This window comes from Terrapene carolina, unplaced genomic scaffold, assembly GCF_002925995.2.
Source record: "Terrapene carolina triunguis isolate 2854851 unplaced genomic scaffold, T_m_triunguis-2.0 Scaffold210, whole genome shotgun sequence".
In the NCBI taxonomy this organism is placed as follows: Eukaryota; Metazoa; Chordata; order Testudines; family Emydidae; genus Terrapene; species Terrapene triunguis.
In genome coordinates this window covers 9,722,672-9,748,254 of record NW_020664561.1, presented here as the reverse complement: position 1 = coordinate 9,748,254, position 25,583 = coordinate 9,722,672, and the positions used below count along the sequence as shown (strand labels likewise).

Below are 25,583 nucleotides of genomic sequence, written 5' to 3'. Positions count from 1 at the left end.
TGCAGGGAAGGAATCCTTTGAATCATCATTGGAGCCCTGAGCTTCTTTCTGTTCCCTCTTTCCATCCTCTTGAGATCCTCTGTCACAGCTATCATCTTTCCATCTGAAGAGGGCTGGACATGGTGTTTCCTCTGCATCTGTCAAAAGCAATCCATAATTGGCCAGATTGATTAAGACCATTCCTCTCCCAAAAAGCTGAGCGCAGTGCTCCCTGCCAGAGCACTGCCTCTGAGACACTAGAGTGGCCAGAAAATTGTACATTTTGGTAATAGCAGTAATAGTTTGTATTAAACATACAGTAGTTAGTATACTACTACTTTGGTCTTGTACCATGCCTTTTGGAGATCTTAAACACTTTAGATAAATCAGTGAACTAATTCTCTGAGCACTTGTTTTGGTAAGTATACTCACCTTTTATAGATGGGTAAATTGAGTTACAGAGATTCTAATATGCACATTTTCTAAAGTGGCTTTCAGTTGAAGTTGGTGGGAGCTGCTGATGCTCAGCAACTCTGAAAATTGGTAGGCCACCTAAAATTAGAAGCCAGTCTAGAAAATTTTTACCCACAATGAGTTGCACAATAAGTTAATGGCAGAATCAGGGATATGCTCCAGAACTTCTGATCCTGTCATCTGCCCTAAATGCATACCTCTAACTAACTTCTAAGCTGAGAGGTTTATAATGTACATGCCTGGCTCTAAGAAGTCTCTGCTTAACAGAAGAAAAAAATACTCCCTAAAACACTGGCAAGACAGCCAGCTTGATGTAAAACTTCAATTCTAGTATTGGAGTTGTTAATAAATTCTGCTGTTCTATTAGAGTGTAAACACCATAAGAAAACTAGTGGAAACACACATGGCTTTCTTACCGAGGGAAAGGAAATGAAGTATTACTTCTAGAACAATGCTAGGCAAGCAGAAATGTCTGTCTTCTTAAAATGCATGTATGTGGGGGAGAGTCAATTTAAGGTGTTTGTCTGCGATAGACAATTGGAATGTAGGTAGTTCCCTGAGGAGAACCTCTTGTACTTGGTTTCTCCTTATTCTCGTGCATGATATTTCCACGCCTCCTGAGAGGTAGACACCCTTCACTCTGACCTGGCTTGTTACGTTCAGAGTTAAAGGTGCACCTCGTACATGTGCTGCTCCATTACCTCTTAAATAACCCTCCTCCCTTCCACTGCAGTTGGCGTTTCTCAGAAGGGAGCTATTGGGAGAGCAGGTTTAGCATTGGCTGCTCCCTGGACAGCAGAAAAGGTATTATTGCTGAACACAGAAGCAATTTGATTATGTAGATTAAGCAGGGCTCAATCTATCATAATCGCTGTAAAGAAGCCATTTAATTTTGTGCCTGTTTGCATGAGTGTTCATTACCACAGATAAGCAGGTTAGCTTGGGAAAGACTTTCCAAGCAGAAATATCAGGACTTTGATAAGCAGCAAGGAGATGCAGATAAGAGAAGAATATGCTAAGTAAATTAGCCTAAGCAAAGGTTTGTATCTTTTTAAATACAAAAAAGAAAATATATTGACGATAGCATTGTGCATTTTTGTTTTAAATTAGGTCTTCCAGTTCTCTTAACTGGAGAAGCACTGGGACTATATACTGTACTTTGTTTAAAGGTCATCTGACATTTGGGTGGAATGCTTTTAATTGTGTATTCACTAGATGATAGAGAAGTCGCTTTGCAGCTTTGTAAAAACATCTTGAAGAGCTGAGATGCAGACTGAGCGAATAGAAAACTGGTCTGTGTTCCTGTCTAAGGGTTGTTCTTCAAATCAGTGGTAGTTTAGCAGTCTGGGAAGCTAACATCTAACCACCAATGAGAGGCACAGGAACTGACTTTTTAGGAGGTCTCAAGGCTCATTTAGATGCTGTTATATGACACAAGTGTCTCCATATCCATCTCCCTCCCTGCACCACTGCTGTATTATCACTGGGGGACTTCTGGTAAGATTGTAGTTGTCCCCTACAGAAGGTAAAACAGGTCGCAAGTTTGTGTGGCAGGTCCCTTTACCCAAGTTGTTCCATGAAACATTAGAGAAATGATTTCCCACCAGCCACTCTGACTAAGATAGCAAACTCCCATGGACTCCTTACTCTGAATTTCAGGTTACCCTGTTCTAGGTTTTATAAACAACTCTTCAGAAAGGGTCGTGTTGCACACCTTTTTGGATCGCTACTTCAGGAAACGAGCTTTCCTTTCTTTTGCCAAAATTACAACAGTTGACAATCCTGTTACCATTAACAGTCATCTTATTTCTATGTAGCATCTCAGATTTCAGTTCTCTAAATGTCATTAAAAATTAATAAAATTAATTACATGTTCTTTAAAAACATGTAATTATTCTACAGTAAACCTTCATTTACTTATTTTCTATTAACTACTTTCCATGGGTTATCCATTTTGTTTCTCACAGAATGAATAAATATGGTACACATGAGCTAGCTAGTACACATGGGACTTCGATAATTTACAATCGGCAAATTGACTCCCTTTTGTTGGATTCATTGCAGTTCTTAGCTATTAATTAATTTGGAAGAGTTATTAATATTAACCTGAAACTTCCCTTGCTATTCCCAAATAACCAAACCCTTACTCTAATCTAAAACAACCTGCCTTGATTTTAATTGTAGTTCTGTTAATCTGAAATCTTAGTTTCAGTTAAGATTTCCAAAAATTCAAAGGATTTTCTTTTTCACTCCACTTAGCTGTGGTCTGTTGCAAAAACTGGGGTTTAAAATAATCTCAAGACAGCTAGCAGTTTTGATTTACAAATTAAACCAGTATTTTTTGTGCAGAATTCTCAAATGGAGTTGTTTAGATGGTAATTAAAACATATCTAGAAAGTAATCTGAGATTTGTGTGTGAGAGGTACTCACAATACAATACCAGAACTGTACTGTCCTTTGGCCTCTCAATCAGATACTGTCTCCGGGTGATCACTGGCAGTAGTACTTGCTGTCCCATTCCAAGCATCTCTGTGAGGGCCTCTGCCATTCCCTGCTTTATCCAAGTTTCTCCTCTCCTACTCACAACTGTTGAGTCATTATCATAGGTTACACTTCTCACAAGTCTGCCTTCACTTTATCCTGACATTGCTGGTCAAACCTAATCATGCACTCTCTGATCTTTTGCTCCTCTGAGTTCTAGATCTTCACTCCCAGACTGCCTTGCATCTCCTTCGTACAGCCACAAGAGGGCTGGTGTTTGGCTCCCTCTTCACTCTTCTGGTTGAAATACATAATTAACAGTTTATCAAGGTTGTGGCAACCTGAGAATCCTTTCCCAGAAAAATGAGGTATGCTTAAATGTGCTCAGAGTTCCTCTGCCTTTGCCTAGAATTTCTTCAAATGCTTCGCTCCTCCTTGTGGAGTTTGCCTGCTTTGGAGTTTAGACCTGCTGAGAAGCTGACTTGTCAACATGATGGCTCCCAGCTCTTCTCTGCTGCACTCTTTTCTCTCTGGCCACATCAAGTTCTTTCTAGTTGTGTTTAAAAGCCCAACAACTTTTCATCCTTTCACTCAAGCAAATTCCTCTACTTTTTGCTTAGCACCTTGCAGCAAGATATTGTTACTGCATTTTATTTCATTCCATTCTGTTTTCCTCAAGCCTCTTAAAGGAGCTATGCAAGTCTTGTCAATCTCATTTTCTTAAACAGAGAATGTTAAATCTTTATTTTTTAAATCTAACCCAGAGCAGCATAAAATACACTTGGTTTGTAAAGTTCCTAGATTGGAAATGTAATAGTATGTGTAACATTTCCACATGTCTGTTGCTGAAAGGGTGTAATTTTGTGCATAAAGTAATTCTATGAGGCATGTTCTTGTCTTCAGGGAAACTCAGTGAGGTGTGTGTATTTGTATATAATGCATGTTAAATTTGTACAATGCAAATATACTTTTAGAGATATTCGTTCTTGGATTCCGCTTTTTACATGAAAAGGGAGAATTAAGCAAAGAAAATACCCAGCTGAATGTAGCAACTCTTTACTCATCATTACCGCCCTAGGAGTCCAACTATTGAGAGCTATGTGAGAAAATTATACTCTATTATTAGTGGCTCACTTGCTATCTTAAAATTTCAGTGTTTTGACACCTTAGTCCTTATGCAAGACCCTCTAGATAATGTGATTATGCAAATTACAGGATTTAGAAGGATTTTATTTTTTATCCCTTTTATGAAAAAAATCTCCAGTATTTTTTCATTTATTCTCTCCCCGGGCCCAGGAACCTTTTGAGGCTTCTCCTGTAAAGGTGATACTTGCTGACATGAATGGGTCTCAGAACTGCCACAAATTCCCCATCCACTGCTATTCGGTGTACGCAGGGATAAGTCGTGTCAGGAGACCATCCATTTCAATCTTTCCTCTTCCTTTGGGGCTAACCATTTTACTACTAAAATTGACATCTCTTCCCCATCTCCAGTGCAATTGGAGAAACTGTATCGCAGCGTTTTTGTTGTTCCAGGTTTCCGTCTGGTTTGAGGACCGCTAGTTGATGCAATAATGCATCATTTTTAATCCTTCCTTTCCTAGATTCAGATTAACTGTTCTTATACTCCTGTGTCAATTGATTGACCACACTGATGCTATTGTTCAGCACTAAAAGGCCTATTCTTCCCCACTGCCTCCACTGCAGTGCTCTGAAATCACTCTAGCTTGGATTTGAGAATAGTCTTATCAAAGGAATGGGTCCTGTTTTTTCCTCTTGGGTTCCAAGTCTATTTTCACAAACTTTAGATTAAGTCTTTTTTCCCTTCTTAAAAAAAGAAGGGGACAGGGGACATTTTTAAGCTTGACCTTTATAAATTGCCTAGGGGTCTTTTGTGAGTTTAAAAAAGATATCAAAGTTGAAGGGTTTTTTTGAACTGAGGCAACATTTACACCAGCAAACTACTTAGCTGTCATTCATCACCAGTGCATGTCCAGCAATGCTAATCATTAGATAGGCCAGAAGCATTTTTATCAGTCATCTGTTTTTCAGTCATTAATGACTGGCATAGTGGTAGAAATCTGAGAACTGTCAACATTACTTTTCAGCCATTGAGCCCACTGGTAGAGTTGCAGTGAGTGTACATTATATTTCACTGCTAATGTAACCAAGGTCTTAGTGTTCCTGTTATTTCCTGAACTTGAGACATGCGAACTTGCACAGCAAGAATCGTATTGTTACAGTATTCATTGTGAATGGGGACACAAAGAAATACCTCTGCACAGTTCTTGTTAAATTTGTGAGTAGAAGTTTCTCTTCTGCTGGATCTCTGGTATTTTAATAAGAAGCAATTAATTATTAAACAGAATGTGGTTAAAGCATGGTCTCTTTTGTGCTTTAACTATTATAAAATAAAGGTTAGAATTAAACCACAAAAGCCAGGAAATTCAGAGATGAGACCAACTCTGTCCTTAATTCCCCATTGTACCATTGTATTACAAGACATAATATACCACTTTAGTTTGTGTAGTCTTTCACATAAAATGTGTTCCAAACTATTTTTATTAATATCAGATACTTATTTTACAGTAGCATCCAGGGCCAGAGTCAAGTTCAGAGCCCTCTTGTGTTAGGCACTGTATACATAGAATCATAGAATATAAGGGTTGGAAGGGACCTCAAGAGGTCATCTAGTCCAACCCCCTGCTCAAAGCAGGACCAATTCCCAACTAAATCATCCCAGCCAGGGCTTTGTCAAGCCTGACCGTAAAAACCTCTAAGGAAGGAGATTCCACCACCTCCCTAGGTAACCCATTCCAGTGCTTCACCACCCTCCTAGTGAAAAAGTTTTTCCTAATATCCAACCTAAACCTCCCCAACTGCAACTTGAGACCATTATTCCTTGTTCTGTCATCAGGTACCACTGAGAACGGTCTAGATCCATCCTCTTTGGAACCCCCTTCAGGTAGTTGAAAGCAGCTATCAAATCCCCCCTCATTCTTCTCTTCTGCAGACTAAACAATCCCAGTTCCCTCAGCCTCTCCTCATAAGTCATGTGCTCCAGCCCCCTAATCATTTTTGTTGCCCTCCACTGGACTCTTTCCAATTTTTCCACATCCTGCTTGTAGTGTGGGGCCCAAAACTGGACACAGTACTCCACATGAGGCCTCACCAATGTCGAATAGAAGGGAATGATCACGTCCCTCGATCTGCTGGCAATGCCCCAACTTATACAGCCCAAAATGCCGTTAGCCTTCTTGGCAACAAGGGCACACTGTTGACTCATATCCAGCTTCTCGTCCACTGTAACCCCTAGGTCCTTTTCTGCAGAACTGCTTCCTAGCCATTCGGTCCCTAGTCTGTAACAGTGCATGGGATTCTTCCGTCCTAAGTGCAGGACTCTGCACTTGTCCTTGTTGAACCTCATCAGGTTTCTTTTGGCCCAATCCTCTAATTTGTCTAGGTCCCTCTGTAGCCTATTCCTACCCTCCAGCGTATCTACGACTCCTCCCAGTTTAGTGTCATCTGCAAACTTGCTGAGAGTGCAGTCCACGCCATCCTCCAGATCATTAATGAAGATATTGAACAAAACCGGCCCCAGGACCGACCCCTGGGGCACTCCACTTGAAACCGGCTGCCAACTAGACATGGAGCCATTGGTCACTACCCGTTGAGCTGGATGATCTAGCCAGCTTTCTATCCACCTTATAGTCCATTCATCCGACCCATACTTCTTTAACTTGGTGGCAAGAATACTGTGGGAGACCGTATCAAAAGCTTTGCTAAAGTCAAGGAATAACACATCCACTGCTTTCCCCTCATCCACAGAGTCCATTATCTCCTCATAGAAGGCAGTTAGGTTAGTCAGGCATGATTTGCCCTTGGTGAATCCATGCTGACTGTTCCTGATCACTTTCCTCTCCTCTAAGTGCTTCAGAATTGATTCCTTGATTCCATCTGGAAGTGTGCACAGTCTCAACCCCAAAGAGTTTACAAATGTTAGTTTTAAAGACAACTGTCAATTCCACCGCCTTCCCAGGAGAATTTCCACGAGGCTCCCTGCTCCCAGACGGTTGGTATACACCCTGATAGGTTTTAATTATTTAATTAATACCTTAATTATAAAGGCATCATGAAGTTTGGATTTCAGGTAAACATCCAGAAGTTCTGATACTTGTCGGAAGCTTTGGAGGCTCTCTCCCCCGTGCCCCAGATTTCCCCCAACCGTTTGCCTTTATATGGGTGGAGAGATTTGTTACTCTCTCCCCCAGCAACCTTCAAGCAGCATCCTCCCATAATCTGTATAAAAGGAGCCCACAGGTTTCCCTCATGGAAATGGAGTATGTTTGATGTCTCCCCATTCCTTAAGTCACCTGTACCTGTGATGTGGTCCCCCTTTCTGCATCACCATCTCTGTTCCTCTCAGCCCTGATATGGAGATTCTAGGGTGGAATGGAAAACTGCCCCCTCCAAAACAATGCATCTCTGCAGGTGCCAGCCAGGATGTGTGGGCACTCTGCCTACTCTCCTTGCATCTACTCCCTGGGTCGCATGCTCCAGCAAAGGGCAGACTCGGGGTCGAGTCAAGGTAAAGGCTAGGTGGGCAGCCTCTAGCCTTCTGCCTTCTTCTTGTATCACTCACATTTTTATTTTTAAGTAACTGAGCCCATGGCTCTGGTTGGGACTGAGTGCCCCTTGGCTAATGCTTAAAACTTCTGGGCAGTCCTGGCCAACCTCTGGACATTTGGAAAATATAGTTGCCATGTTTTAATAAAGGGAGACAAAGAAATTGGCATATACCAGGGCAAAAATGTCCTCTCCCTAAGATTTGCAAAAAGATGGAAAGTCAAGTGAAGCAGATAAAAGGGGGTGGTTCAAGAAGAATAGGAGCTACAGAGGACAAGACTGTTGTCTCCACACAAGCTTTCAGGGTTGGTACAGGAGGCTGCCGGTGGATGAGCAAGAGTGGGATGAAATGACAAAGTCCCTGGGTTTAAAAAAGGGTTTAAAAAATGAGGTCAGTTTTGAACTGTGCTCTGAACTGACTGGGGAATGAATGCCCTGGAAGTGTAATGGCCCTGAAACCTATTGATTGATTGATTGCAAGAATTTGAATTAACTGGTAAATGTGTGTTTTCCCTTCAGGTACCAGGCAAAAATTTTAGTTCCTAATGAAATTTCTGGCATTAGCCATTAGCAGGAAGTGAGTAGTTAATCCCAGCTTTGAATTTACCTGGGGCAGGCCTTTTTAATTTTGAGCTACAGTTTTGATACCAATTAACACAGACTACTAGAACGCCAGTTTTATGGAGTCTAAGCTGTGATTGCAAGAATCAACAACACTTAGCAATTAAACTCTTATTTAAAATAAAATCTTTTGAATGAATTAGTTAATATGTACCCAATATGTCTGTAATTCTTTACCTTGAAGTTTTGTAAAGTTGGGAGTGTATTTTTTTTCTCCAAAAGCAATTGGTATTGGTTTAATGCCAACGCTGAGAGTTTCTTAAAAGCCCATCCTTGAGGAATAACAATGCATACCATGCTTTAGCCTGGTTTTTCTTCTGTCAGTACAAGACAGCTACTATTGTAAACTTTAAAACAAAAATATCTTAGAACAATTTACACCTAACTCTTGGAAATTAGCTGGTGAGAATTTTTCATGACAACATTTCAGAATCAATGGAAATAGAGGAATATCCTTTGCAGAGGAATTGCTAGTAGTTTAACTAGGTGGCTCTTTGAATCTGATGAGGGGTTTCAATACTGGAAGTAGTCCTGGCAGAGATGCGTTAGTGGGCACAGTCCACTAACACATCTCTGTCAGGACTAAGATGCAGATTGAGGCCCACAAGATATATTTCACGTGGTTCTACAGTTGTATTGCATGGATTTGCCCATATATGCACAGGTATGTGTGAAATCCATATGTATAAACAGGAGGTGTTACAGGCTCTTCTAAAGTGTGTGGTTTGAGTGGGATTTTTCAAAAGCACTCATTGTTGAAATAACTCTGTTCCTATTGAAGTCAATAATAAAGTTCCCTTTGACTTCACTGGGAGCAGAATTAGGCCCACACTGAAGATTTTTGAAAACCCCACTCTGAGTATACTACAGCCTCTTGTTTGAACGTTATTTTATAGACCTATTCCTTTCCTTCCTTTTAACAGGTAACATTGCCAATGCTACAGCAACTTCTGCAGTTTTATAAAGCTGGTGCTTGTTCAGATTGTATATATTTACCTGTCGCAAGTGACACAAGACCACAGATGTTTAACATTCTATAGTGTTTAAATGAGGTGGAAATATAAAACTAATTTTTTTCCTTCCAGCGTTCAGTTAAGATTTTGATCAGACAGTTTCACCTTTGAGTGAAATGGAAGCACTGATGCAGAACTAGTCACGCTCCTAGCTTTATAACAACAAAAGCTTTTGTTTATGTATGCTTCTATACTTTAGTATCAGAGCCCTGTATTATAAGTTTCACACCCTCTCTCCTACTATGGTCTGGGTCAAAAAGGATTAGAATCCAATAGCTTCAGGTCAGTCTAATATCAATCAAGCTGCCCAGCCATAAGCAATAATAAAACCTTGATGCTAAGCTGCATATTAAACAGTGCACTCAGGCAGATCTGATGAACAGTTCACTTTTCTTAGTCTTGTGTCCTTTATTTTACATCTTTGAAGAAGAGTTGCTCATTCCTCGTTGGGGTTTACCTTGACCTGCTGCTGATTATTATTGTTCTACTGCCTTCAGTGTGCTAGGCGCTGTACCTACAGAGTAAAAGATGGATCTTGCTTTGGAGGGCACAGTGGGTCTTAATTGAAAGTACCTGTAAAGAACAAGCCAAACAAAATAAATCTGGAAATAGAATTACATTAATAGTGGCTTTGAGGAATGAGTTACAAACAAATACCCAGCACAGCAGGGAGTCATTTAAAAATAAATCTGAACCAAACCAAATTATATTTCATAAAACAATGGATCCCTATTAAACACAGCTAAATGTTACCCATAACATCGGGGTTGTTGCAGCTAAACAGGATTGTGCAGCACTCTTTCAAGGTGTTTTGATTATACAATTTGAAAGAGGATTTTTTTATAAAGCAAATAGCGCTCAAGTTACTTTAGTCTTTTGTATTTTATTGCATACCCTAATCACTTTATCCCAAACTCTTGTTCTGGATTGCCGAACCTGGAATGAAACAAACGATTTACTGCATTGCCAGGGGTTCAGTGTGCTAAGGTTTTTTAAATTCACTTCAGTGTGTCTGAAGTGAATATTAAGTTAAAGGGACAAGTATAGTCGACACAGTCTGGGGAGCTGGCGGAGAAGACAATGGCATCGTTTCCCACTTACTCATAATAATGAGATATACTGGAAGGAAGATCAAAGAGAGAGATATTGGGAGGAAGGATTGGTTCAGATCCATAAAAATTCCTTTGGCCTGCAATCTGCGGAGAGCACGTAAATGCAATTCAGAGGAAGGAAGTGATTGCATCCCTCCCGAATGTCACCATAGAAGCTTAGCATTGTTCTCCAAACTGCTAAATGTGAGTCTGGCATAGATTTTCCGCAGCTCCTGGGTTGGGAACTTGATTGTCTGCAGCCAGGCTGCCTGATGCTGCTGAAAGAGACATGCTGTGCAGCAGCCTGCTCTGACTGAATTAGAGATCTCCTGTTCAGTGGACACCGATACAGTTTATGAAGAGTGTACTTCTGGAAAATGTTACATCTCTTCTGAATAAAAAAAAATCTTTCATTTAGAATTGAAAGTGAGTGGTGCTTCCATTTCCATACAGTGTTTCAGAACTTGCATGTTGATTTGAACATACCAAGAGACAGGTCAATTTGCACAAGCCGTGGCAAAAACAGGAAAGAGATGAGCTGAAAGTAAAAGCAGCATATTCGTATTACAAGAAGGGGCTTGGGTTCATTTGCAGTGTACTTGTTTTCACTAGTGCAAAATTGGTTACTGTACAGGAAATTCTTGCCTCACATCTGAGTTTACATTACAAAACAAGTATTCTGAATTCTGTTGGAAGACCTGTGAAAATCTGAGGTAGCACACAGGTCAGCACTTGCTAGCAACCTGTTACCAAACTAACACGTGTTTTACAAGCAACTATGCACAGATGAAGTGGATACTTTCTCTTAGGCCTTGTCTACACTACTGGGGTAAGTCGACCTAAATTATGCAACTCCAGCTACGTTAATAATACGTAGCTGGAGTCAATTTAGCTTAGGTCGAGTTACTGCAGGGTCTACACTGCACTGGATCGATGGGAGATGCTCTCCCGTCGACTTACCTTACGCTTCTTGTTCCGGTGGAGTACAGGAGTTGACGGGAGAGCGATCTACGGTCAATTTATCATAAATCGACCCCCGGTGCATCGATCGCCGCAGCGTCAATCACCGGTAAGTGTAGACGTGCCCTTAGATTTTTCCCTTATGCCTGTCAATTAATCCATAGCATGCAGTTAACCAATGTACAGCTGTCCATGTTATGTTGGCTTTGCTGATGCTTGCTTATTTATAAGTGCTTGTAAAACTAAAATATGTAATTTTTTGTCATGCTTTTACCTTTTAGGGTGAATGCACGATTGTGGTTAGAGATGCGTAGTTCATTGGCAAGTTGTAAAAGCCTTCTCTCAGATATTGTTCCAGCCATAGACTTCAGTACTAACCTGCATCACTTTTGCCATTCTGATCCTGAGCCCAAAGTAGCTCAGTCTGACTGACAGAAGGCTTTACTATTCCAGTAGCTGGCCTCTCCCAAGAGACAGTGGCCATGTCTCAACTACAAACTTAAGTTGACATCCAGCTGCCACAGTAAGTCGGTTGTGTATGTCCACACCACACTCCTTGTGTCTGTGGAGTGTGTCCTTACTAGCAGCGCTTGCATCGATGCGGAGAGCAGTGAGGTTTTGGGAAGGGCTTGCAGTGCTTCATGGGACCAAAACATTCTCGCAGGGGTGACTGGGAACGTGGCTTCAACATCCCATGATTTCGTCTGCAATCCATATTTCATGCCTTTTTTTTTTCAAAAAGTGGGCATAGCTGTGCGTACGGCATCTGCAGGGACGCATATACCCTGCTCAGCTGTGTACTATTGTGGCAAGTGTCACAAACACTACACCCCTTATCCTGCAGTATTTCCAGAGCTGCGAGAGGAACCGCTGCATCCTTCAAGTAGCCCTGCTGGAATGAAACAATTCCCAGTTGCTGTTCGCACTCGCGCAGCAGCTTAACACAGTGGAGCACTGGTTCTGGTCCTGAGAAGCAAGCACTGACTAGTGGAATCACGTCGTTATGCAGTTATGGGATGATGATCAGTGATTGCAGAATTTTCAGGAACTGTGTGTAGAGCTCTCCCAGCCCTGCTGCTCAGCAACACTAAAATGAGACCTGCTTTGACAGTGGAGAAACGAGTGGCAAATTCTGTGTGGAAGCTTACAATGCCAGACTGCTACTAGTCAGTGGGGAATCAATTTGGAATTGGTAAATCTACTGTGGGGGTTGCTGTGATCCAAGTATGCAGGGCCATTAATAGTCTTCAGCTAAGAAGGATAGTGACTCTGGGCAATGTGCAGGACATAGTGGATGGTTTTGCCACAATGGGGTTCCCTAATTGTGGTGGATCAATAGATGGCATACATTTCCCTATCTTGGCACCAGACCACCTTGCCAAAAAGTACCTAAACAGAAAGGGATACTTTCCTATTGTGTTGCAAGAACTGGTGGAATATTGGAGGTTTTTTACCGACCTCTACATGGGGTGGTCTGGGAAGGTGCATGATGCATGCATCTTTAAGACATAGGTCCGTTCAGAAAGCTGCAAGCAGGGACTTTCTTTCCGGACCGCAAAATTACCATTGATGACATTGAAATGCCAATAGTTATCCTGGGAGACCCAGCCTACCTCTTATTCCCATGGCCCATGAAGCTGTACACCTGGATACCAGCAAGGAGCAGTTTAACAATAGGTTCAGCAAGTGCAGAATGGTGGTTGAAGGTGCCTTTGGCCATTTGACGAGTCGCTGGCGCAGTTAGACCTCAGTGGAAAAAAATATCCCTATGGTTATAGCTGCCTGCTGTGTGCCTCATAATATCTGTGAAGCAAAGGGAGAGAAGTTTCCACAGGAGTGGAATGTAGAGGTGGATAGGCTGTCTGCTAATTTTGAGCAGCCAGATACCAGGGCTATAAGAAGAGCTTAGCATGGAGCAGCATGTCTCAGGGAGGCTTTGAAAACCCGTTTTTCAAATGATCCACAGTAATGTGCGCTGCTTTTCTGTATTGGGCCTACCACAACCTGAACCTTGATGTGACTGCTACGCTTCTTTTCCATTCACATCACCCCCAGTGCCTCAGATTCCCTGTCCCTCTTCTCCCCTTCTGCTTTGAATTAATAAAGATTTCATTTTCAAGATCTGGACTTTCCTTGCACGCAGATATAGACACCGAAAGATCTGTCACAAGAATTAAATCTTGGGAAGACGGTGGAATAAAATTGGGAGGGGAAAACTCATTCATCTTGTCTTTAAAAGAACAGCGGCCTTGCCTGTCATACCTCAGCATATGTGCAGCTGTTATTCTTGGCACTGTCCCCTGAGATTGAGTGGAAGGGATATTGCATTGGCCCCCCTCACCTAGTGGAACATCTGTGAGGGCAGGAGGAGGAGTGTAGTGATGTTGGAATGCCGTTCTGCAGAGGGAGTTGAGCCTTAAGATGTTTCTCCTGAAGATCACCCAGACATCTCAACATGTCTGTTCCTTCAGAATCCTCAGCATCTCCTACTGTGTGCCATGCTCATTCTCTGGGGCTCCTGTCATGCTCATAATGTCCAAGTCCAGTTTTTCAGAGAGCTGTCCTGGAGGCATTTATTATCTCATTAAACATGTCATCATGCATTCTTTTGCCTTCGTCTTATCTGGGAGAATCTCTCTGCCAGTGTGGAAGAAGAACAGAAGGCCACACTTTCAGCTGTAAACCATGCAAAGCAGAAAGGAACCATGGGTAGTGCAGACCCAGGGTCTAGTGCACAGTTGCTATACAAAAATCGCTCCCCTGAATCCACGCAAGTGTAAAGCAGAACATTTTCATTTCTACAATTAAATCAGTTTGCTGTCCCAGCTATGATGGGAATGGTCTGGGGGCAGGGGCACCGGACTGTCTGTAGCATTGGGTGGACAACCCGCAGTGGAACCATAGGTGGCCAGGGGGGCCATGCCACCTTCCCTTTGTAACATGGACACTGTCTGGAGGTCCGGGACCACTGTTCCATCTCCCAAACTGCAAGCCTTGGCAGAGGCGGCATTGGGCGGGGAGGGGGAGAGAGGGGGAGTGCTTGCGGTGGCATGTGGTCACCACAACACTTTCCTTATTTTCCCCATTGCTGCTGCTCTCTAGTGCCCAAGGCTTGAAGTTTCTGAGGTCAGCGCTGACCTTGCCACCCAAACTATGGCCATGTTTTGTAAAGCTTGGGTGAATGGCAGAAAATGACAAGAGGTCGGGGGGGCGGCAGGCACAGGCAGTACTGTTTGCATTTCGAGCAATTTAAATGAAAACTGCCACCGTCTCCCATAGGTAACCCTAGCTGATATCATGCTCCTGAGGGTAACAGAGGTGGCAAGGGAACAGCTGCTGCAAGCATCCAGGTACAGATCAGGACTTTATGTTGCCATGTTGTGTACTGCGATGATGCCAGGCAAATTAATACTGGAGTGGGGTGGGAAGAAATAAGGCAGTCCTAGTGCAGTGGAAGAAATAAGGCAGTCCTTCCCAGAAACCTTCTGCAACGGATTGCAGAGTACTTCCATGAAAGTTTCCTGGAGATCTCTAGGCAGGAATCCCAGGACATCCCTATGTACATAGGCAGAGGGTGCCCTACAAAAAAGATTGTTTATCTGGTACAGCCACAGGGAAGCAAATAGCCACTCTATCTCAATTGGTTTTTTAAAATAAAAAGTAGAATATAAGAACGTGACGCAAAAATATTAATTGGAATTGCATACTCAGCAGAGGTTCCTTCCCTGGCATCACTCTCAGACATGCTGCTCTGCTGCAACTGACTGGACTGTTCCGGGTTTATAAACAGCTCCTGGCTCTCTGGGACAATGGATCCAGCACTCACCTGTTTCCCATTCTCCTCCGACTCATCAGAGGTACTACACTGCTCTTGGGGGTCGTGATGGGGTCGCAGCTGAGAATAACATGCAGCTCTTTGTAAAAATGACAGGTCTGTGGTACTGAACCAGAGCAACTGTTCACATCCCTTGCCTTCTGCTATGCCTGCCGCAGTTCCTTGATTTTCACATGGCACCGCTGTGTGTCCGTGGTGTAGCACTTCTCCCCCATGACGCGAGTGATCTGCTTGTATATGTCTGTTTCTATGGCTGGATCAGAGCTGTGCCTGCACAGCCTCTTCTCACAGACCCAGAAGATCCACCGCCTCCTATGTACTCCAGGCAGGAGCATGTTTGGAGTGTAGAGCTGGCATGATCAGCTAGGCAGGTGAGCTTTCCACGCCAAACAAACAGGAAATTAAAATTCAAAAGTTCCTGGTTCTTTAACAGGGAAGGGGCGGTTTCCTATGTACCTGGCTGCTGGGCAGTGACGTTGAGAACAGTGTCCAGAGTGGTCACAGCAAAGCATTGTGGGACATCTCCTGGAGGCCAGATAAGTTGACATAAGCAACACCACATGTACGCTGCCACTATGTTGACCTAACTACGTCGAATTAAGCACTATGCCTCTCGCGGATATGGAGTAATTAAGTCGTCGTAGCAGGTGAGTTACATCGGTGGAAGGATCCTGGTAGCATAAACACAGACGACATTAGGTTGACATAAGCTGCCTTACGTCGACCTACCTATGTAGTGTAGACTAGGCCACTGTAGTTCAATATACTGAACATGGGCCTGAGCTCCAGGAACTTCTGGTTTCTAATCCTACTTGTGCCACTGACTCCCTGGGTGACATTTGACAACTCACTTACCTTCTTTGTGCTTCAATTTCTTCATCTGTAAACTGAGGATTATATTTACCTTCCTCAGATGGGTGCAGTGAGGACTAATTTTTATACAGAGCTTTGAAACTATAAAGTGCCATAAGTGATGACCGTCTGCTCAGAAACACGTAATGTTGCATGGTGGTTTTGTGATATGGACAAGTGTACACTGAGAGAGGTTGAGATTGTTACATGAATTTCATGCAGTGAATCAAAATTTGAACCCAGTTTTCCTGAGACAAAAGTTAGTGAAGTCTGACACACGTTGTGCCATGTTTTCTCTCCCTTTGCCCCTCCCCATTCAGAAAAACCACATACTGTATGTGCATATTTTCTTAAATGCCACTTCTTACAGCAACAGTTCATTTGAAGTCATGATCTACAATTGTAGATGACCGTATCTAGATATTACCGTTAATTCTTTTCTATTACTGATAAAAACATACACCAGTTCACTGTAAATTAAAATCCGTAGTATTCAGTCCTGGTAAAACAAATAGTTCCTTTCCTCAGAAGTCCATTGTGTTCTGTCCAGTCCTTTCTTACTGTCTGTGTTAATCTGTTTTGAAGAATCAGCAGGCCAATAAAATAGCAATGTATAATTGCCATTCGCTCTGGGTTCAGTCACCATGACTTCTATTGAGGAGTAAATCAACAGCTGTGCAGGAGGAATATTTAAAGGGCACTAGTCCAGAGAGAATGATATAGATTAGACAAGTAATCAAATATAGGATAAATACTTCTTCTTTCACCCCTTCTATCTTCTTCAGGTTGGCTTTTCTAATATTTATGCAGCTGAAGGATATCCAGGCAGATACCATGTCTCTCAACAGAGTTTTGTTCGCTTGTATCATTGAAGCACAAATACTAGATTATTTTAATCCTTATTTGCTTGAATCCTTTTAAACTTGCCTTTTGCTATTAGAATCTTTGGTATCTTAATGCATTTCTGTTATTGCTGGAATTTTCTTTCCTTTTTGATCATATATTATTGGTAATCTCCACATGCATTCAAAATGACATTGAGTGTTAAACTGAAATTGAAGTGACAGTGGGTTTTTTTATCTGAAGATTTTTTACAGCCATTGTGCAAAACTGACTCCAACTGTATCAAAATTATTCATTATAAAGGAGAGGTGATTTCACTTGTCCTATGAATTGGGCTTAAAGATAAAATCCCCTCCAACTGTTGAGAACCTGATTTCCTATTCATTGCTCTGAATAGAGCGTAATCTGTGGCGAGACTTAATGCTCAACAAAAATGATTGAGTTGTCTTCAAATATGATAAACTTTACCCAACAGCATCTCACCTTAGTGAAATGTTTATGGTCCTACAATATGAAGAAATTATCAGTCTATACAGATTCCATGCACTCGCTTCTCTGATATGCACACTAAGTAGCACCATGAGTAGGCAGAGGGGTTTTTTTTTCTTTTCTTTTCTGCTTTGCTGTCTGTTAAAAATGAGCATGCTTCTGTTTGACAGACAAAAGTTACCATTGTAAGCTATGGAATGGAATAGGTTAAGTCAGTGCAGTATGTTACTAGGGAGACAGAAATTATTTTGGCATCCAATAAACAGGATTCATTTTATCTATGAATTACCCGGACATCATAAAAGTCTATTGTTACCAGGTCGCTATTTGAGGTTTGCTGGAATTGATTTAATGCATTTGATGTTCAGTTTTTGGGATCTGGATTCTAATCCTGACTAAAAGATTAACAAATGAGAATGAATGTAGTCTCCAGATTATCCCCAAACCATGAGGCAATTATGTGTAATGGACACTCTCGGCTCAGGAGAGCTCCAGGACTATTATAGCAGCATGTGCTGCAGGACAGAACTGAAGAACAGACTTTGATACTTATACATTGTTTCCTTTCGCTATACCTGGTCTTAGCTAGCATGATTTTTCCTTCAACTTCAAGTGAAGTGAAATTGACTTACAAAAAATATTTTTTTAAAAACACAATCCATTTATTTAACCCCTTGTTTCCAAGTGAGGTTTCTGGAAATCCTGGCATAAAAGATATGTCAACACTACAATAAAACACCCATGGCTGGCCTGTGTCAGCTGATTGTGGCTTGGGGTGTGGGGCTATAAAACTGCAGTGCAGATATTTGGGCTTAGTCTGGATCATGGGCTCTGGCACCCTCTCACAGGTCCCTGAGTCCAGGCTCCAGCCCAAGCCCAAACATCTGCATTGCAGTTTTATAGCCCCACACACCGAGCTCGAGTCAACTGACGCAGGCCAACCATGGGTGTTGTATTGCAGTGTAGACATACCCAGAGAGCCTGGGTAGCTCTGACTCACCAGTCAATGCCATGGGGAATCCAAACCCTTGTTCCCTTTTCTACCATCCAGTGACAGATCATATATTCTAAATCGTTTAATATGCATATCCTTGTTCAAAAGCAGTTTGATGTTCAATGGCATTACTGTAAGGACATTAGCTTGTCAGTGCACCAATAGCTTGCTGTTCTGCATGGTTTAGAGCACAGTCAAGGCCAGGAGATCTTTGGGCCTGATAAAATCAGAGCTGTTTCTGACCTGATCTCAGGCTAGCAGAAGTAAACTTTTTAAAATTTCCAATGAGCTGTTCCCCCAAGTTAATTGCAAAGGAGACTTGAGTGCCTCGTTTAATGCCATTATGTATGTGTGTGGTGTGCACATCTTTCCCTTTATGTGTTCTTTGCAACCTTTCACACATGGGCTAATAATGGTTTTGACCTTCTGGGTTAAATTTGCCTACTTAATTATATTTTTCTGTAATCTGAATCCTTTTTTCTTTAGCTTATTTGCATGCATTAAAGTGTGTTTAATTTAGGATTTGATGCAGTCGGGGCCTGGGATAAAAAAGATTACGTAACAAAAGGCCTTTTAATAATGAAACGCACTAGAACTGGAAGCTGCAGGGTCTGACCATGTGGACAAATGAAATGTCTTTTGTCTGCATTTGCAGTCTTCCTAGAATAAAGTGGAGGTCTCTGTCTGGTTTAGGACAGCTAGCTAAACCTGATCGTTCCCCTCCATACACTGTTTCACCCTCATCCAGACCTGTTCCCCGCTCCTGTAGCGGTCTCCACAGGGCTTGTCTATACTTAGCGGGGGATCGACGCATTGGCGGTCCATTTAGCGGATCTAGTGAAGACCTGCTAAATCGACCACAGATCACTCTCCCGTCGATTCCTGTACTCCACCGGATCGAGAAGAGTAAGGGCAGTCGATGGGAGAGTGTCTCCCGTCGACATCGCGTAGTGTGGACCCCGCGGTAAGTAGATCCGAGCTATGTCGATTTGAGTTACGCTATTCACATAACTCAAATTGCATAGGTTAGATGAACTTTTTCCTGTAGAGTAGACAAGGCCACAGGCAGTGGCACAATGCAGCTGTAATGGATTGGGGGTGAGGGAGTGCTACTGGGCAAGGTTCCCTCTGTAATTTTCAGAGCTGAGTATAATTGCCGGTAGTTACCCAGATCCTTATTTTTTAGCTAAGGCTATAATCATAGCTGTCAGGCTTTGCGTGAATTTTTTTTTTTTTTTTAAGGCGCTCATTAGGCTAAGCAAGCTGGCCGTAGCAGTCAGTAAATTTCTCTTAGGGAAGGGACCTTCTCTAGGCCCTGATATCCAGATATTCCTGCTCTTAATATTTTTGAAATATTGTTGTAGCACCCTTAGGCCTCAGTCAGTATTGGGACCCCAGGGTGCTAAGTGCAATGAAACCGCTGCTGAAACACAAAGAGCATGCAATTTAAAAAGAAAATTGACATCAAAAAGTGACGGTGAGAAGAGCGACAATAAAATATACAATTGTTACATAAATTTTCCTTTTTTTAAATGGTTACAAGTTACAACTAGCCACATCTGCCCTTTTGAGTCATTATGAATTGGCTGATTTCTTATAGACATAGTGACACAAGTGGGACTTGACAGATTTGGAAGATAAGGTAATGACCTAATGGATGAGTTCAGGAAGGGCGTATGATTAATAATTCCAAGTGAATAATTTGCTATTTTTTAAAAAGGAAATATATGGGCAACGACCCACATGCTGCCTTTGCCTTTGCTATGCCAATGCATCTGTATTTGGAATTCTCTCTGACCTCTGGAAAGGTTTAGGTTCAGTGGACTAGGCTTTACCAAAGCACGTGACTCCTGACACCCTTACTGTTCTAGTCCTGATTCTCTTATGCAGACAAGTGATCCTGTTTTATCACCTTGTTGGGTATTGACTGTTCATTTAAAAATTAACCAAATACCATAAGTATGAACTCCAGGGAGCTTTGGGGCTTGGGCTTCACTGCCCTTTATGTATTTAATGGACATTATAAAAATGCTCACGTTGGTCATGCTGGCATTTTTCACGCGGTATTACATTGATTAGGTTGCACTGAAATTTTTGCTTAATACAGGACTCAAAACCCTGTGTGTAATGCTTTTGCATTTATTTTAGTGTCCAGATCTGGTGCAGTGACTCTTCAGAGAAAAGTTGAATTTTCTGTGAAATTATTTTAGTGAAAAAATTACTAACTTTCGCAAAGAAAAGATTTTAAAATGCTCCTATTTTCCTCACTTTCTTTTGCGTTCACTGTTATACAACCATAGTTCCCACAAGCTCCAAAATTCTTTCATAATCTGATCTCATCTTGGTCATAAGCCACTCCTGGAATTTTAAAATGTAAAGATAACAATTTTTTCCTTTTTTGGGATAATCAGACTCCTCACTGATGGAACTGTTTAGATCCATCAGCTATTTCAGTATTCCAGTGCTGCCAGACTGTCTGCCTGAATCTTGGCGTGAAATCGACACAAAAAAGTATGTGATTTGCTGTGCTCTACATGTACTTCTGTTGAGCAAGGTTGCTGGATATGTAGGCGGAAGCATGTGGTTAGGCTCGGGAGAGGTGAGGCTTTGGGGGGACATGGGGGCAAGTAGGGGTATAAGTAGTGTGGTGACTAGAGATGTGGGGGGTAAATAGGGGTTGAGCAGAACTTTGAGGAGTTAGGAGAGTTTGAGCAAGGATGTGGGAGGGGCTCTGTCCATAAGCATGCAGGGAACTAAGGTTGTGAGGAGAGCCCAGGGTGCCTGTGCCACGACATTGGTGCTTGAAGGGCTCCCTCAGCACTGCTGCCCCGACACACTGAGGCTGTAGTGCCACGCAAGAAAAAAACGAACCACACATTACAGCTAGTTTTATGGTACTTAATGCATGACTGGAAGGCACTCATGCTGCGCTGATGTGGCAGGTATAAGAACTTGTGTAGGATAGAAACATGGAGCCCTTGATGTACCAGTGCTTTGGCACAGACATTCTGCCTGGCATGTGAGGGAACTGAGGCAGAACCATGCAAAGCTACATACCTTGTAATGTAGGAAAGCCACACTAACTCTGCTAGTCATCAGATCACATGGCCAGCGTTCGTGGAGATACATGTGGGCTGTGAGTTGTAGAAAAGTAGTAATTAGGGTTAAGAAGGGAGCATAGATGGTGTATTGAATGACTTAAGTTTTTAGTTCCTTCCTTTTTATGCAGTCTAGCAACCATAACTGAATCTAACACATTTTTAGGTGGGAATTTTTATATATGTTGGCACTGTTACTTGGTAGGATATATGGTCCTGTCATCTTTTTGCAACTAACTTACAATTATTCGATGATAAAATTGCAGACAGACTAGTATATTCAAAGTATTAGTTTGAGTTAGAAGTGAGGGGTGAATGAAAGGAAATGATTTTTCAGTATGACAGGAATAGGGAATTCCCCTGTGGTGTTGGGACTCATGCATCTCTCTCATCTTTTGCTATCACAATCAGTAAATCTGTCAAAATAAAATGAGGCAGAATATAAACTACTTGCCTTTAAACTCAGTCCATGGTGAAATTTTTTTAAGTTCTCATTTTTGTATCTGTAAAACATTGCAGAAGAATGAGACTGGAAGTGACTTCTAGCTATTGAGCTGTGTACCTAGTGTATGCTACTAACTTGAGTTGCCCCTCTGCATGCAGGAAAGGTTTAGAGTCATTGGACCAGTCTAATAGATAAAGTTATATAAGGCACTGACTCCTTGTCCCCTTCGGCATTAATTCAGATGCAGGCTGTAGGCCGCATTTAAATCTTTCAGATCATGCAAAGGTAGGATTACCATCTTTAATAGTTTATTCTGCAAGACAAACTGAAGATGTCGTGCATGGCATGTGTATTGCACTGTGTCTGTTTCAGATACTTTAATATGCTACAAGCCAAGTTCGTGAGATGGTACTGTCAAACATGGGATATCTTCTGAAAAACGGGAAAGATGGCAACTTTTAACAGCTTGTCTGACTTCTAATGTGACTAATGAGCAATTGTTTTTGTTTGTACTTGTGCAAAAGTGTGTGAAGGTGAACTTCTGCTTGTAGCTCTTAACATCCTAAGGCCTGGTCCACACTACCCCCCCACTTCAGACTAAGGTACGCAAATTCAGCTACGTTAATAACGTAGCTGAATTCGAAGTACCTTAGTCCGAACTTACCGCGGGTCCAGACGCGGCAGGAAGGCTCCCCCGTCGATGCCGCGTACTCCTCTCGCCGAGCTGGAGTACCGGCGTCGACGGCGAGCACTTCCGGGATCGATCCCAGAACATCGATTGCCTGCCGTCGGACCCGGAGGTAAGTGTAGACGTACCCTAAGAGTAGTTGTGCTCCATTTCCTCCCCCCCCTCCCCGCAAAAAAAAAAAAGAAAGATCAATAGTGAGATGTTAAGGAGAAATTGAAATATTTGTCATCTATACTGTACACAGCTGTTGGATTAATACAATGCTTTACATTTTATGGACAGACACTCCTTTATCCCTATAACAGATCAGCTCTAACTAAACTTCAGTTCATCACAATTTCTCTCAATACCCAAGATTTGTTGTTTTTTTTTTTTTTTTTTTTTTAATTGGACCAGTTTGTACTGGTGAAAGAGATGAGCTTTTGAGCTACACAGAGTTCTTCTTCAAACCTGAAGAGCTCTGCGTAACTCAAAATCTTGTCTCTCTAATATCCTGGGGCCAACAGGACTACAACAACACTGCAAACATTTATGTTTTCGTGATTTGTAGCAATATTGAACAATGTGACTTTACTCTGAAGACTAACTCTTTTAAAGTGGCATCTCGGGGTTCCATGTTTATCCTTTATTGATGATTCCCAGAGCAAACATCTTTGGTTTACACGTGAAAAGATACTTTTTTCTAATTGTCAGCTCTGCAAACTCAGAGTTTTGAGAGTCAAGCAGGGTGTGTTTCCTTGTTACACCTCTGCACCCCATTATCTTCTGTGGGTTTTCTCTGGTGTAACAGGGAAGTTGGAAACAATTCTGTTGATATATAGGACAACCTCGCTCACTGTTTAGCTGGGTTGTTTCTGCAGTACAAACAGGACTAGAAAGGGAATAAGTAAACCTTATGACTCTAAATGTATAACTCTCAAATATGCACAGGGAACCAATGGACCTGTTAAGTAAAAATGTGACTTTTTAAACTTTTCAGATTAAAACTGTACTTTAAGGCTAAGACATTTAAAAGCACAGTAGAAGATAACATCAAAACTACTCTCTATGCATATGGGTTCTTACCATTTTCCAGTCAGTCTCAAATCTGTCGGCACATCCCCTCCTGCATAACTTACCTTCACACTAGAAAAAACGCTCTGGTTGGTCAAAATCTATAACTGCACACTACCCCCAAGACACTTCAGCCTTCTGCACCGGTATTTTCAGAAAAGAGCTTTCTATCTCTGGAGACTAGTGGAGGCACTATAGTGCTGTAAAGGTTGCATTGCCTTGTCCTTACTGCAATAGCGAGATTTTCAGTCCTGTAGCATCGTGCTTGGTCCTTTTTGGTAGAAATTTGCAGAACTGAATTTTGAAGGATGTCATAATTCTGGTAGTGAATTTTTTTCAGAGTTAACATAGATTTTCAACTTTAGTGTAGATAAAATCAATCTTTAAAACTCAGAGGCATTTGTGGTGAACTGGTGTATGGCGTAGCACTACTGAGGGTGTGGGGGTGTGTGTAGTTCAGTCAAACCAGTGTATTCACCAGTGTGCAGACAAACTTGGGGGATTCGGGGCTTCAGGTACATGACAGTGCTGCCTGCGTCCCATCCTAGCGGCAGGTACCATGTTTGGCTTTGCCCATTCCTTCCCTTCACCCATATAGATTCCATCACTGAGTCTTGCTGGTCTAATTTCTTCATCACCAAAAAGTCCTTCCCCACTTCTTAAAACATTGTCCAGATCTTGATTGTGCCTGGACTGTTGAAGTCTCCTCCTCTGGCTTTCCTGACACTTGCCTCATCTCTCTCTCATCTACCCCCAAACTCTGTTATGAAAACATCTTAGGCCCGCATTCAGCCCCATGCTGTAATTACACCTTCTCTCCCCTTGTAGAAACTGCACTATTTCCTGAGTACCTCTCTTATGCGCCCCCTCCCCCCATCCACACACACACTAGTGCCACTCGCTGGTGCACAGTGCCATGGGATGATGGTATCTTCCATGCCCACATTTAGAGCTATGAGCATTATGCTCCTGTTGTCATTAACAATATCATTGCTTGCTAAGAGAGAAATGGAGGCTTTGACTTTTCATTGCTGCCAGGCATCTAGCCCTTCCAGAAGGATAATTAGAATGCTTGCAGATGCAATGAACCCCTCACATTTCTTAGTGTGTGTTCCTCATATACCTGAGCCCTGTGTAATCCCCTTGGTACATTGATGCTGAAGCACAAAATGAAATTGTATAGGTCTGTTTATAACAAACGTGTCCAAAATTTTCAAAGCTGGGAGGTAGTGATGAGTGTCCGGGGACCCTAGTTGCAATCAGCATTAGGATCCCATTGTGCTGGGGGGCTTACAAACATCTACTGACAGCCCCGGCCCCAAATGGCTGACAGCCTAACCAGATAAGATGAACAGTAACAAAAAGTCTGACTTAGTTACATCTTCTTTAAAACAATTGAGAGGTGGGCTGAAAAAATTCCATGTGTCTCTGCCAAAGTACTCCCCTAGTGTTGACCCTATTTCTGTCTTGCCTACCTTCATAGGCAATATTTATTTCCTTGTTAACCCATGCTAATATAGCTGACTCCCTCCATTTGGGCATTAAAATACACGTGCTCATGCTTCAACGTTTTCTTATTCTGAGGGTGGTTTTTTAATTCCCATTTAGTGGCCATGCCCTTCCACTCCCCCTCATTTATGCTTGTACTGACCAAATGAGTTTGGTACATTTTTCTGGTTCTGATGATTTCACAGGGTTCTAAATGATCTCAAGTCTCTAATGGTATACTTCTGCTACAGCTCTGGCAGTTGTGCCTGTCCTCTAATGACCCTCAAGGAAGCCAGGACCTTGTGAACCATCCCCAAGAGGAGGAAGGTGCTGCACCCTGCCCATGTGAGTTTAGACTCCTAAATCCATACTTAGGAACTTAATAATAATAGCCTGATTATCAAAGATGCTGAGTGCGTTAACTCCCATTGACTTCAGTGGGATTTGTCAATGCTCAACACTACTTAAAATCAGGCCAGTCTTATTTAGCTGCCTATATATGGATTTTAGGAACCTCAGGCACTTAGGTTTAAAAATTTTGGCCACACAATTT

At 42.1% G+C, this 25,583-nt stretch overlaps 1 protein-coding gene and 1 non-coding gene across 3 annotated transcripts in view; both read left to right on the top strand.

Annotated features, from left to right (window-relative positions):
• Positions 1-25,583, top strand: part of LOC112107355 (E3 ubiquitin-protein ligase COP1) — a 216,343-nt gene that overhangs the window by 170,116 nt on the left and 20,644 nt on the right. The window lies entirely within an intron of this gene.
• Positions 18,853-18,989, top strand: LOC112107444. Its single transcript, XR_002908178.1, has one exon.